The sequence below is a fragment of the Vicugna pacos genome, chromosome 21 (assembly GCF_048564905.1).
Source record: "Vicugna pacos chromosome 21, VicPac4, whole genome shotgun sequence".
In the NCBI taxonomy this organism is placed as follows: domain Eukaryota; kingdom Metazoa; phylum Chordata; class Mammalia; order Artiodactyla; family Camelidae; genus Vicugna; species Vicugna pacos.
Window position 1 is genome coordinate 27087990 of NC_133007.1, and position 15078 is coordinate 27103067.

At 48.7% G+C, this 15078-nt stretch overlaps 2 long non-coding RNA genes across 6 annotated transcripts in view; one reads left to right on the forward strand and one right to left on the reverse strand.

Annotated features, from left to right (window-relative positions):
• LOC140688105 (uncharacterized) overlaps positions 1–15078 on the reverse strand; it is a 147257-nt gene that overhangs the window by 3278 nt on the left and 128901 nt on the right. The gene's annotated exons all lie outside the window — the stretch shown is intronic.
• On the forward strand, positions 236–4502 carry LOC116284945 (uncharacterized). 3 transcript variants are annotated; one of them, XR_012062612.1, is made up of 6 exons: positions 236–274; positions 573–678; positions 842–931; positions 1122–1298; positions 1700–1991; positions 3972–4502. It is a non-coding gene; the product is annotated as an uncharacterized lncRNA (long non-coding RNA). The 3 variants fall into 3 exon arrangements; XR_012062614.1 differs by lacking the exon at positions 1122–1298; XR_012062613.1 differs by lacking the exons at positions 1700–1991; positions 3972–4502 and adding an exon at positions 1401–1667.

A 15078-nucleotide genomic window follows, 5' to 3' on the forward strand; every position in this document is an offset into this window, starting at 1 on the left:
TCAGAGATGAGATAAGGTTGTTTATTTTTAATTAGTTGAAAAGACAGTCTGATCGACATTGTCCTCATTATCCTCGCCCCACCTTCCTGTAATGGTCCTGCCTTACTTGTATAACTAGATTTTTATTAAAAAGAAAATTTTAAGACAATCTGAGTGGGAGTAGTGAAGATTTCAGGAACATAGTCACTGATTAGTATATATTGATAGATCACCAATAGTCTCCAATTTGCAACACACCTAATTAGCCATTAGTCGTGAATAGGAAAGCAAGGAGGTATTGAGTGCGTGTGTGGACAGGAGAGGGGCTGGTGGGGGCCTTGGGGGATCGAGGGAGCAGGACTCAGAGGCCTTGAAGGGGCGCTGTCAGGGCAGTAGTGTCGTCAGCAGACTCCCTCCCATCCTCCCGAGCTGCCCTTCTCCCGGCCTCAGCTCACTGCCCTTCCAGCTCGAACCCTAAGGCCTGGGCCCCTAGAGCTGTCCTGTCCCTTTAGTTACCCCGCCCAGCGTGGGAACAAATGATCCTGTCTTCTTGTTCAGAGAAAAATGAGAGGTGTGTATTTTTGTTTTCAAAGGCAACTTTACTTGGGAAACCAAGAGGAACGCAAAGCAAAAGTGAGCACTCAGGGAGCGGCAGCAGTGGGAAGCTGTTCCCTCCCGGCTCAGCTTATCCAGCGCCAGGTGACGGTGCAGAGGGGCTGGGCTGGCATGTGCGGCCCAGGGCTTGGCCTTCTTCCGACTCTCACCAGGGATCTGCTACTTGCCCCCCAGGTGCTGCCCCCACACCTTCCCGACATGGTCCAGGCAAGTGAGAAGAAAACATTTTGCTGTTTCTCACCTGCAGGCTCTGAACTGAAGGCAGTCCTACCCACCCGCCCCAACCAGCATCCCCAGGGCCCCTTGGTCTCCCTACCTAGATGGTACCTGCCAGCAGGTAAGCTAGCTGGATTCTTCTCTTCCCCTGTAATCTTACCAGGAAAGGCTCTGCCCAGACTCCCTTGGTGCTGCCTGCTCTCAGGGCCCCATCTTTTCGCTGCTGCATTTCTCTGATCTCAGGTCCTCCGTTCCAGGGGCCAGTGACCAGGCCAAATGCTCATTGGGCCTGTCACTGACCATCTTGCCAGTCAGCCCTTAGGTTCCTCCTCTGCAAGCCCCTGACATCCAGTGCTGACCCCTGTCCTGGCTCCTGCGTGGGACTCCCTAGGCCTCGTCTACCTCAGGCCCAGCAGCCACTTGCACACATCTGGGCAGAGGTGGGGCCTCTCACCTCCCTGCCTCACTCTCTACCGCAGGTCAACCAGGTACAGTTTTGCCCAGACCCTGCATGTTTCATGCTTCCATCTGCCTAGACTGTTCTTACTGCTCCTAAAATGAAACTCAGGCCCCTCCCCTCCTCCCCACAGCTCTCCAAATCTGAAAACCCCTTTCCAAATCCCAGCTCAGCCATTTCACAGATGACTGACGTGGACAAGTCTTTTCAGTTGTCCAGGGGTAAGCCACATCTGTAAATCCAGGAAAACAGTAAAAACTAACACAGAGAATCAAATGAGAGACAATGTAGGTACAGTGCCTTGTAACTCTGGGCTGTTGGTTGTATTGGTCTCCGGCCGAAGGCTGACTTCGCTGTTCGTCTCCACCTGAAATACATTCTCCCTCGGATTCAGGATGGTGAGCCCCTCCCTGAAGCCTGGCTTCCTTGCAGGTTTTCTGGTTTCCCCCTGTCTTGCCTGTCCTCCACCAGGGTGAGTGCAGAAGAGGCCTTCCTGCTATAGGCCCAGCTCAACACTAGGTGGCAGCCTGCCCACGGGCCTTTGCTGGACGAGCCGCGCCCTCCACCTGGCTCAGCACCGAGGCCCCAGGCGTCAGCGGGGTTACCCCTGTGCCAGGAACGTCCCACGGTCCGCCCTAGCCCACAACTGCGGCTGCTGGCAGCAGAGGCGCAAGGGAAGCTTCCCGCTGGCGGGTTCAGGCTGAAGCCGCGGAGGCGACAGAAGGTGTGGGCCAGGTCCCGGGTCCGCTCTCCCGCCAGCTGGGGCTCCGTTTGCAGAACAGAGGTCTCACACAGTCCTTGGTGGAGCTGGAGGGGCTGAAGTCTTTGGTGGCAGCAGAGGGGCCTGGCAGGGCAGCCTTTCAGGCCAGCGGCTGCTCTACCTACAGGGCCGGGAGTTCCCTGCGGAGGCCCATCTGGGAGCCCACTGAGCCTGGGACACGAGATCTCTCCGTTCAGCCTTTGTTTCTTTCGAGGGAAGGGGGAGCGGTGATTAGGTTTATTTATTTACTTATTTTTTTTAATGAATAGGGACTGAACCCAGGACCTCATGCATGCTAAGCATGCGAGCGCTCTACCACTTGACCTGTACCCCCCTCCCCACCCTTCAGCCTTTCTCCCAGCTGACTCCCTCCCCTCCACGTGAGCGAGACCAAGGCCTTCCCGCTGGGAACCAATGCTTCCTCCTCTGGCCTCTCCCTTCCCAGCCAAACTGATTGAAAAAGCTGTCTTCGCGCGCTCCCCCTTACGGCCTCCCACTCACACCTCAGCGCGCTGTATTGACTCCTTCTCTTGTCCTTCAAACTCTGCCGTCTCTGGGTGGCCCTGCTCCCATATTGCCATCTCCCAGCCCTCTCCGGTCCCCACATTCCTGCATCTCTGACCACGCTTGTGCCCTCTGCCTGTAGGACTGTCTCGTCTCCAGCCCACTTCAACATGTTCTTCTTCACCTGCTTCATTCACTCTCCTCAAACCTAATATTCTGAGTTTGTTCAACCCAGAACTTATATCCTGAAGATTTTCAAACTTCTGCCTTAGGACCTCCATCCCCTCAGCCCCAGTGCCCTGTCTCCGTACTGAGCTCCTCTGTCTGCCCCAGGCCTGGCGCCCATCTTCCTCTGCCTGTTTTCTGTCTCGGTGAAAAGCATCACCAGCGACCCAGTGGTGGCCAGAGTCAGACCATTGGAAGTCACCGTTGACCCCTGCCTGTCCCTCCCCAGCCACAAGCAGATAGCCACGTCCTGCCCACTCGACCCCTCGTGCCTCTCAGATCTTCCCCACCTGCCCAGACAGGTCCTCAACTTCTCTTTCCTGAGCAGATGCAACAGGCTCCAAAGTGGCCTCGCAGCTTCCATTCCTGCCCCCACCACCGCATCTCCTCACTGCAGTTGGTGTTTTTTATAAAATGTGGAGCTAAGCAAGGCATTTCTATGCTCAAAACCCATCAGGCCCCTAAGGGTAGCACCCAAATGTACAAAACCTTCATGACTTGGATCTGCCTGCCTTTTCCAGCCACTCCCTGTCTCTCCGCCCCGGCTAAAGGGTCCTGCACAGCCCGTGCCCTCGCCTTCTCCTGCACCTTCCGTCTGTGCTTCCTCTCCCACCTCCCTTCTGTCCGCTGAGATGCTGTTCACAATTGTCAGCTCCCTACCCCCCACGCTGTGTTAGGGGCCCCTTTCCTATGCTTCCTTGATCAAAGCACTCAGTATTGTAATTGTGCGATCACATGTCACTAGACTCTGAGCTTGAGGGCAAGAGCTGTTTTTTTTTCATCTTTGGGTCCCCAGCACCAAGTTTACTGCCTGACACAGAGAAGGGGTTAAACCACATGTTTGTTGGGTGGGTAGATGGGTGTATGGAAGATGGAAAATTATTGTTCCCTGCTTATTCAGAGACAGCCTAGTATTTAGATTTGTCACCTTAACCCCAAGTGCCTGGCATCTGTCACATGAAGCTAGACCTCAGACCTCAGAACCACCCAAAGCAACATGGCTGAGTGCTTTCCTGGGATCAGGGGATGGGAACAGCTTCCCTAGGTTCCCATCAAAAAGTTCAGGTGCTGAGTAGAATTCAACCGATGCAGGGCCCCAGCTCTGCTCTCGCTTCGGCCCAGAAGGACGCCCTCACCAGGCCAGGGAGATGGGAGCAAGGCAGTCAAGCCCTTGACCAGAAGACAAACCAACCTCTCTCAATTTGTCCCCTGCAGAAGAAAGGCTCTCTGAGCAGCATGTCCGCCTGGGGACGTCCGGGACAGCAGCACAGAAGCAGGGCCTCCACTGACGACTCGAATGAGATGCAAACACATGGACAAGTCTTAAGGACAAAGGGTTCCTGCTCCTACGAACGATGACCACCGCAGGCTACGCTCAGTGCCGTCCCACCCTGCGGGACACACTGTACAGGCTGGGTCTCCGCTCCTGCTCTCTCCTCTGATCGCTCTCCCACCACACTGCCTCTTAGAGTCTCAGCCAACCTGTGAGGCCCAGTGCCAATGCGTGATCTGTGAAGCTCTCTCAGAGCCACCGCCCCCAGTCTGAATTAACCAATATCTTCCCTACACTTCTGTAAGATGCTGTTCATGTTTCTTTTACAACACTGATCTCAATTTCCCTTTCATTGGTATTTCATATGGCCAATGTCTTTGATTATGTCCCTTTGATTTGATTAAGGCTATAAATGCCTGTCAGGGAGGAACTGTTTTATCCATGTCTGCACACCCCAGGGTTCTAGCCCTGTGTTCTAGGCATGTAATAAATGTCCATTGAGTTGAATAACAATTTTCAAAGCGTTACAAAGCACCATGCAGAAAACTAGGTTCATAAGTTCAAGGCACATGGAGAAAACAGGAGTGATCATATAGGTGGGGCTCATCTGAGAAGACTTCCTGGAGGAGGTGTGGCTGAGGAAGCTGAGCAAGGTGGGGCTGAGAAGCATAACCAAAGCCTGACTGTCATTTTAAGTTCTAGAAGGGAAAGGCCGGGCTGCTCTCCTTCCTTACCCACCTTTTTCCCCATCTCAGTGAAAACAGTGACAGTATAGTACCGTGGTTAGAAATGCAGACACTCAAGACAGACTGCCTGGATTTATATCCTAGCTCAACCACTTAAGAGCTGTGTGACCTTGGACAGGCCACTTCACCCATCTGGTCTCAGTTTCCTCCTCCCCTGTAAAGCATGGGTAGAGTGGTATTTAACTCACTGGATTATGTGATGGTGTAATGAGTTAATCCTTGTAAAACTCCCACTAGGTGCCAACAGCTAATCTCAGGGCTTTACGTAGAGGAACCCATTTAATCCTGGCGCAGCCCGGGGAGGGAGGTACTGTTACTCTCTTTACATGCAGGTAAGGACACTGAGACTCCGGGAGCCGGGGGTGGGGAGCTCATTGGCTTATCCCACCCAAAATGTCAAATGTTCCCTAAATTGGAAAAATTTGGACCTGCTTACCCCAAACCATCCAACTGGTCCCCCGAAGAACCAGAACCACAATCATAGCTCAGAATAACAACTTGGCCTTTGCTATAATCCATAAGCATCTGCTCAGCGTTTTCATATTTGATCCTCACTCCACCCCGGTGAAAGAGCCATCACCACCCCTGCTTTTCAGATGAACGCATGAGGCCCAGAGAGCTGGCAGGACCTGGAGAAGCTGGCCTCAGAGGCAGGCACCTGGGGTCCGGGCCACAGAGCCTCTGCCAGGCCAGCGGCTGGGCCACAGGGCTTCGGGCAACTGGCGGCAGCCCCACACCCTCCTCTTCCTCACACCCTGAACAACTTGTCCTCCAGATGAATCCACATCAGTCTCTGCCCAGAGCCCACTGTAGCTGCTGGGGGCCTGGCTCACACCTTCAAAAAGGTGAGTGAGTTTACAGAAAAACTACCAAGCTCCAGGGTCTATAGAGATGACAGAAAACAAAAAGGACACCATCACCCAAAGACAGAGGAAAAAGCATTTAGAAATAATTTTCAAAACAAAAGACTTTGGTTTGAAGATTGTATGTTCCACCTCTAAAAAAAAATGGACACAGGGGAGTGTATAGCTCAGGAGTAAAGCACGTGCTTAACATGCATAAGGTCCCGGGTTCAATCCCCAGTGCCTCTGTTAAATAAATAAATAAATAAATAAATAAAAACCTAATTACCTCCCCCTGCCAAAAACAAACAAACTTACAAAAAAAGAATTTAAAAAAAGGGGAGAATACAGCTCAGCGGTAGAGCACATGCCTAGCATGGGTGAGGTCCTGGGTTCAATCCCCAGTACCTCCATTAAATAAACAAACAAACAAACAAACAAAATTATCCCCCCAATTTTTTTAAAAAGACAAACTGAACCAAAAATTTGTACATAAAATACAAATGGCCAATCAAATGTTTGCCCCACAGAAAACAAAAGGAATTCAAATCCTAGCACTGAGACACCATCAATTAAAGTGGGAACTTTTTAAAATAATAGATAAGGGGGGCTGGTTGTTGTAGGAACTGAACACTCACGAGCGTGTAAATTGAACCACCTTTTGAGAGACAGTTTGGTCTGGGGAGTGTAAGGGCCTTAACGCTACTGATATTCTTAACTCCACAATTTTGTTTCTAGATATTTATTAAGAAAAATGCATAAATAGTACAAAGTAATATGTTTAAAAATATGTGTGTTTTACAAAAGTAAAATAAAAAGAGGCAACATAAAAGCTGAAGAGGGGAATGATTAAATATATGATAGCACCTCCATCCACTGGAATATTCTTTGCAACCACTAAATATGATGTAGGAAAGCTGAAGATTTAATGACTTTAAAAATGTTAACTGTGAAAAGCAGCATAAAAATAAACAGTATACTGTATATAGAGTAATTCCCATATTATAGAAAAATATATGCATACAGGGACACTACAATGAAGTGATTAAAAGCTCGGACTCCAGGATCAGAGCATTTGGGTCTCCCATCTGAAACTGCCCTTTACAGGCTGTGTGACCTTGGGCAAATCACTTAACTGCCCTGTGCTTTGTTTGACTCATTTGTTATAGAAATAATATTGGTACCTACTCACTGATGCTGGGAGGATGGAATGAGTTAATAACTGGAACATAGTAAGTTATATGTGTTAGTGATTATCATCATTGTTCACATATAGAAAAATGACTGAAAGGATACACAATCGAATGATTGTTTCTGGTGGTGGTATTATAGGTTTATTATTTCTTTTCGTACCTCAATTTTCTAAATTTTCTTTCATGTACCTATAAGATTTTTAATAAGAAATATATATATATATATATCTTTATTAAAATAAAAGAAATCTGGGGTAGAATTCTTAGGGAAAAAGACAAGGAATAAAAGTCCAGACCAAGATAAAAGGTGCTGATGATTTACTAAGAAATAGGTCAGGGAAGTGGGAGAAACACTGAGTATGAAAAGCCAGGATTGGGAAAATCAGAGTATTCTGACTGTGAATGGTTAATTTGCCAACTTAGCTAGGCCGTGGAGCCCAGTGGTTTGTTCAAACATCAGTTTGGATGTTGCTGTAAAGGCATTTTTTTAGATGTGATTGACATTTAAATCAGTTTATTCTGAGTAAAGCAGATTATTTGCCATAATGTGGGTGGGTGGGCCTCATCTAATCAGTTGAAGGCCATAAGAGGAAAAGACTGAGGTCCCAGAGAAAGGGAATTCTCCCACCAGACTCCCTTTGGCCTCAAGACTACAATAGCATCTCTTGTCTGACTTTCCAGCCTGCTGGCCTGCCCTGTGAATTTCAGACTTGCCAGTCTCCACAACTGTGTGAGCCATTTCTTTAAACTAAACTCTCTCCGTTGGTTCTGTTTCAACGGAGAACCCTGACTAATACACAGACCATGTGAAGAAGGCATGAGCCTGCTTCCAACACAGCACTCCATCTCCACAGCCTCCCCGGGAGTGCTGAGCTAGCCTGTAATCATCAGCCTATATCCTCTTTACCACCTGTAGGGACAGTTATTATTATGCTCAAAAAAAAAACACAGGATGGTTAGTGCCAGAAGTATGTAACAGCACGGCCTTTCTCACATAAGAAAGAAAAGAAAAACACACCCCTTCATGTGGAGCAGATTGGGCCCTTCCCCAGATAGGGCACCTCCCACCTTGCAGGCTCTGTGATGGGTCTTACACACGTAGCAGCAGCTGAATCAAAGAGATCCAAGCCAAGAAGAAGCTGCATTTTAGGAGGAGTGCTCGCAAAACATGAGGCACATCCAGAGAGAGACAAGCCCTGGGCAGGACGCAGGCTGCACACCTAGTGCTCCAGGTCTGGGCACCGGATCTAGAAGGCAGCAGCCGGCGGTGGGGGCGGGGGGGCCCCCCACTGCACAGGACTCCAGACTTAGCAAGGGCTGCTTTTAACTTAGATCTTAGGCATGGACAGCAAAAAGTTTCCGAAATGATGGAACCCACATTACTGTGTGAAAGATTTGAACTTTGATAAAAATATTAAGGAAAATTGCATTCATAACAAATGACAAAGCAATTTACGGAGTGCTCCTGAGGTTAAGTGGAACCCCTCCTCGCTGAGGAATGGACAAACCACCCAGGCGTGGTCCTCTCTGGGTTTCCTTCTCGTGCAGTCCTGGTTCTGTGTCCCTGAACCTCTTCTCCAGCAACATCCCTCCGAATTTTCACGTCCTCATTCCACAAGATTTTATAGAAATTGCAGAGAATTTTTTGGCTTTCCATTTGCTGTTGCTTGAAGTTCAGACCTTTCAGCAACTGTAATTCCAACTACTCCTGGTTGTATTTGGTAGTGAATAGAGAGATCCATGTTGGAACTTCAGGAGCTGTATCTTCTACAGATGAGCATACACACACATGCCATCATTACTCAACTGCGTTAAAGTCTAGAAATTATTACAGACCTCTTTCACACCACAGGGGCTTTTGGTTTTTCGTTTAATCACACCGAGCCCTCTTGAGTGAGGACTCGGAGCACAATCCAGAGCAGACTGGGTTCTGTTATTATCAGTATTGACGCCTTCATAAACTGACATCAGACATCTATTACCTATTCAGAGTCTGCGTTTATCAGACACCAGGAAAACCATGAAGACCTATTCTTTTACTTAATCTACATGCCGTCCATGAAGGAAGAGGCATTACATAAGCTCCATTTTTAGAGAAGAGACTACGACTCAGAGAAGTTAAGGGATGTGCGCTAAATCACTGAGCTCATAAGCGCTAGGGCCAGGCTATATCCCGGGACTGGTGGACCTGTGAAGCCCTCAGTTTCCATTTTAACCAAAAAAAAAAAAAAAAAAAAGAAAGAAAAGAAAAGAAAGAAGTCATGTCTGCCCAAGGACAGGTTAGTAGAGATATCCAGAAGCAAGGAAGGCCCCAAGTTCTTGGCTGGTGATAGCAAAGGCAGAAGCTAAAACCATGCAACGAAACAAAACAACCCTCTAACCACCACCATCCTCCCACCAAAAAACAGTAAAACAATGCGTGTACCAAGTAGGAGACCTAGGTTATTCTGGGCCAGAAAGAGAAAGAAAAATACCACATGATGTCACTTACATGTGGAATCTAAAGAAAAGACACAAATGAACTTATTTACAAAACAGAAACAGACTCACAGACATAGAAAACAAACTTATGGTTACCGAGGGGGAAGGGGGAGGGGAGGGATAAACTGGGAGTCTGAGTTTTGCAGATACTAACTACTATATATAAAATAGATAAACAAGTTTCTACTGTATAGTGAAGATAACTGTATTGAATATCTTATAGTAACCGATAGTGAAAAAGAGTATGAAAACAAATATATGTATGTGTACATGTGACTGTAACATTATGCTGTACACCAGAAGTTGACACGATACTGTAAATCAACTATACTCCAATAAAAAATTAAAATGCTAAAAAAAAAAGTAGCTCCAGTCCTATCTCCACCCAAAACTGTCTGTGTGACTTGGGACGTGTCATTTTATCTCTCTGAAACTCAAGTCCCTCCAGTGAATATGAAGAGCCTCTCAGGGCGTCTGTGGGAAGTCGCCTTGAGCGGGGGCTGGCGCACAGAGCACGGTCAAGAGTCCCTGGGCCGACGCTGAGCTTCAGCCCCTCCTGGGTAAGTTAACTGACCGCTCTGCACTATCAGGGTCTCTTCCTGGCCCTGCTGGACCTATCACCACCCCCTCAGCAGTGTCTTCCAATGCCCGTGGTCAGGGCACCCAGGGCACCGAACTTTACCCCTCAGTCCTGAGTGTAGGTTTAGCTGGTGGATCTGGACTTCCGTGACTGCTCCCTGGCGCTGGCCACTGCCACCATCCAGCCTCCCAGGCTTTGCCCGTGCCCAGCTCCCCCAGACCAGCAGTCAGGCCCACGCTGGCATGCATGGAGAAAGGTGGCCTCTGTCCTGGCCCCTGCTGCAGTTTCACCAGCATAATGACGACGACAGCACGTGCACGGGCCAGACACGTGTTCCTGAGGCAGCAGTGGTTGGTAGACATGTGATTCACGGAACCCTCCAGTAACCGCAAAGGCCACCAAACACCGGAAGCCTTCAGTTTAGGAATCCGGGAGTGAAAGCAGATTCTCACCACGCAGCAGGGAGGATCTGACAGCCAGACACTCAGTCCCCGCCCCAGAGGACCCCCACAGCAGCCCGACCTGCAGGTAAGTAGAGGCAGGCTCACCGCAAGGCTGTGTCTAGCTTTTTGGACCACAAAGATTGTGTAAGTGGAGTATTATTTCTTTCCATTTCATAGATACCTATAGTTTCACTTTGGATTGATCTGCAAATAATGGCTCTTACCGTTGCCTACATGTACATTTGTTCTAAAACAGTTAATGGTGTGTAAAGTAACACAGAGGTAACTGAGGGAAGTGTGGGGTAAACCCCTACATAGGAAAACAGACAACCTTTATTAGTGAATATTCACCCGCTGTTTCCTTCGAATTTCCCTTTTTGGGCTTTCCAAGGCATGTGTGTTATTTGTTATTCATAGATTGGTGCTTCTTAAAGGGTAGAATGAGGGATTCATTTGAACATTAATTTTTCTGTGCATACATTCCTCTTCTCTGTATTTAAAAGGACTACTTCGTAGTATATGTAAACAACAGCAGTAACACCCTAACCACGCCGTGGTGTTCCTCAGTTTACCACGCCCGTTCACACCCACTGCGATTTTTACCCTGATCATGACCCCCTGGCAGAAGGAGAGCTTATCACTATTTTACAGAGAAGGGAACTGAGGCTCACAGGGGTTACGGGACTTCTTCAGAGCCCTGGAGCCAGGGACGTGGGGAGCTGTGCTGGTCTCTTTCTACCCCTGAGGATAAGAGCCATGTCTGTGCGCCTTCTTGACTTCCTAACTTCAAGGGGTCTGAAGACAATGAATGTGTGCACTTCCATTTGTAACCAGTGGCCCCCAGAATGACCCCAGCAGCCCACAGCACGCTGCATCTCGCCCTCTTCTCAGTAAATAAGGACAGTATTCCAAGCCCCCAAAGTAACTCCTCATTTATTGGCTTTCACCTTTGCACACCCTCCGTGTTCCTTTGTCACTCAGTGTGCTCAGAACACCCTGTCATCACCTTTCAATCCTGACTCACTGGGAGGGATGGGTGCTTTGATCGATGAAGGAGGAAATAGCTAAAAGCTGACAACCCTAGAGGAGACCACAGGACAGACAGGTTTGTGGGGTTTGTAGGGAGACCAGCCCAGAGCTAGTCCATCCTGAACAGACCTGCAGTGGCGCTTTCCCCAGTTTGGTCCTGGGGTCCCCCAGCCTTGGATGCTGAGATCCCACTCCAACCCCACGAGCACAGGAATGAAGGCAGCTCCAGTGAGACGGAATACGGGGCCAGGCATGGTGTGGGGGTCACATCACTCAGCCCTCATGGTTTCGGGCAAAAGCCGTGTTCTCCTGAAGAATGGACAGGGCTTCTGTATCAAGTCATCACACACCTACCTACAAACCAGCCTTGTCCTCAAAGAGGGGAAAAATCAAGAAAGGATGACAAACGGATAAGCAATGAGAATGACAGTGGAGGAAAATAAATTCTGTAAAAGATGCACCAACAAAAGATTATTGAGGGCAAGCTGTATGTTTAAGGGAGACCTCATCAGGTTGGGAGAATCAGTGGTGTTTGACTTGCTCTGAATGGATGGAAGCCATCTGCATGGAGGAGATGGAGAGGAATGCATTCAAGACAGGAAGAAGCCTTGCAGGACGGCAAGAGGGCAGCACGAACTTGGGTTGTGTGGGAACTGACAGGTCCATAATTTTGGCCAATGTTTATGATAGGAATGAGCGCATGGTGGGAAATGCCTGCTATCTTTACATTTAAGTCAACAAACTCTTTGATACCACTGGGACTTTGTAGAGTTCTGAGCGCTGGTGAAACAGGAAAAAGAAGAACTCCTTCTCCTCCCACAATATTTCTTCTTTTTCCAAATGAGAAGGGGGTTGGAACCTTTCGTTTGCTTGTTCTAGGAACGCTGCCTGTGGGTTGGACACCTAGATCGAGCATTCAGATTCCCTTTCAAGCAGCATCTTCCAGCTTTCCTGACCAAACCAAGGATGCCAGTGATGGTGTTAGCCACATGCTCCCTGCCTGAATAGGGACTCGGAGAAACAGCGGGACCAACAAAACCTGTCAGGTCAGGGTTTAGGCTGAGGATGTCTAACAGGTACTAAGTCACTGGAAAGTGTGTCAGGAGGGACGTCTCTGGTATCTGCCTAATTCTTCCTGCTATTTCTGGGACTGAACTTGGGCATCTGGGTGCTTCCCTGCTGCTCTGACCAGGGCCCAGGTAGGGTGGTTTTAGGCGAAGAGGCTCTAGTTGGGGAAGACAGAGGACAAGGAGGCCCAGAACTGTCCACTGTTCTTTCTTCGCTCTAAGAACCATACCCGTCACCCTGTCCCTCAGTCAGGGTGTGTGGGCTGTGAATGGACAGGTCAATTCTCTCAACACCCAAGTAACTTCAAGCAATTTTAGGCAACAGCTCTCTGGTTTTTAGACTGTTTTGTTTTGTTTTGTTTTGGAAGGGGGAGGTAATTAGGTTTATTTATTTATTTGTTTTTATTATGATTTATTTTTGTTGGAGGCGCTGGGGATCGAGCCCAGGACCTCGTGCATGCTGGCATGTGCTCCACCACTGAGCTGTGCCCTCCGCCTCTAGACTTGTTTTTGCTCTTTTCTAAGGGTGAAGCCCAGGATTATGGAATTTTCCCATCTTCTGCTTTTTTGGAGGGAGACTTGAACGGCCACTGTCTAATCACTCCCCACTGCCCGGCCCCTGCCCCTTATCACCTTTCTGTGCTCCTGGGTGGAGGTGAAGGTATCTGGTTAGCAAGCTCTCTTATTTAACATGTAAAATTTTGTCTTCCATTATTAAGTAATTATTTTGGGTGTGCGTGGCCTGTTTCCCAATTAGACTGGTTTCCTGGAAAGTAAACCCCTATTCTCCATTTGCAGCCCACTATGTGTGGCGAGTACTGGCTGTCAGATACTTGGAGGAATCAGTCAGGTGGAGGCAGCAGTGAATTTCTGAGTAAACGTGTAAGAAGAAATCAAAGTCCAAAAGTGAGTGTGTTTCAGACTCACAGACACAGAATACAAACTTGGGGTTGCCAAGGGGGCGGGGGTGAGAAGGGACAGACTGGGATTTCAAAATGTAGAATAGATAAACAAGATTATACTGTACAGCACAGGGAAATATATACAAGATCTTGTGGTAGCTCACAGCAAAAATAACGTGACAGTGAATGTATGTATGTTCATGTATAACTGAAAAATTGTGCTCTACACTGGAATTTGACACAATATTGTAAAATGACTATTATTCAATTAAAAAATGTTTTAAAAATTTTTTTAAAAAAGTGAGTTTGTTTCTTTGAGATTTTTCTGTTTACTCCAAGGCCGAGTGAGCAGAGGATAAGAGTCTGCCCCAACTTCTGATAGGGTCCCTGGCCTCCCCCTGCCTCCTGCACACCCGTGAGATGCGAGTACTCAGTAAAGTCATTCATTTGTAACATTAGTAACAACTCCTCAAAAATTTCCAAACTAACAAATTTATGACCTCAATTAAAGCCTGTTGGTCCCCAACTCTCCCACCTCCTCACGTCCCCAGCCCCAGCCACCCACCCACTCCAGCCAACCTCCCTTCACCCGATGCTCTTCACAGCACCCCACCCACGGGCTCAGGGGACATAGACTTTGGAGGCAGGCGGACCTAAGTTCAAAGTCAGCGTGTCACTTTCTAGGTATGTGACCTTGCGTAATTTACTTAACGGCTCAGTACCTCAGTGTCTTCATCTGGAAATTGGATGTAATGAGAACGTACCTCATAGTTACCTCACAGATAAAGCACCTGGCATATCACTTCCCTAAATTACTTTCCCTTAGATCCCAAATCTTTCTGGAAGTTCTGAGCCCCTTCAGCACACTCACAGTGGGGAGGTCTAATCTGTTGGGCCCCTTCTTGTTCCCTAACTTCCCCCTCTCGTCCTGGCCTCTTCTAACCATAGCAACTTCTGCTCCCTCTCCCCACTCCAGGACCAGAGTCAGCCCCTCCCTGTGCAGACACACCTCTCCAGCCACAAAGCCTGCAGAGGCCCCTCCTGCAGTCTGCACGTCAGCCCTGCTCTTGGTCCGGTCCTGGGACTCCTGCCACGGCTCAGGCTGCCCTCGCTACGCCAGACACCACAACCAAGGCGCTTCCTGCACCTGCCCAGCCTGTCCTTGCCTTTCCTGTGTGCTCCGTGACCTGTCCGTGAGGACTGGGAGACACCTTTCCCCACCCAGTGTGCTTCCTGCCAGTGTGGCTTAGGAGCTTGGGACCTGACCTCAGAGCTACGTAGGCTTTCTCCTTAGCATCTTCAAAGATGGTTGTTCTTCATCCACAGAGGACAAATGTGATGTCTGGAAAGTGCCGAAAATCGTGGAGAAAAGAACACATGGCAGCTGGCTGTGTTCATGGAACGGCCACTTCCCTAAGGGTTCTCAGCATCCTTCTTTATAAGAGGGGCTTAGCCGTACCACCTCACAGGGCAGTCGTGAGGCTCCCACAGAGCGAGATGGTAAGGAAAATGAAATCGAATCGAATCGAATCGAACAGTGATTACCGTTACTGCTGCCCGCCGGGGCGCTTTCTCCCGGGACTGCCAGGCTGTAAACTCCTTGAGACGTGATGCTACTGCCACCCTGCTCAACACTGACTCCTCAGGCCCCAGCGCTCTGTCTGAAAGGCAGCAAGCTCTCCAGAAATATCTGCTGGTCAGCTGCCCCGCGGAGTTCCCCGTCTTCACAATGAAGGGTTAGACATAATTATCTTCAGCCTCTTGCC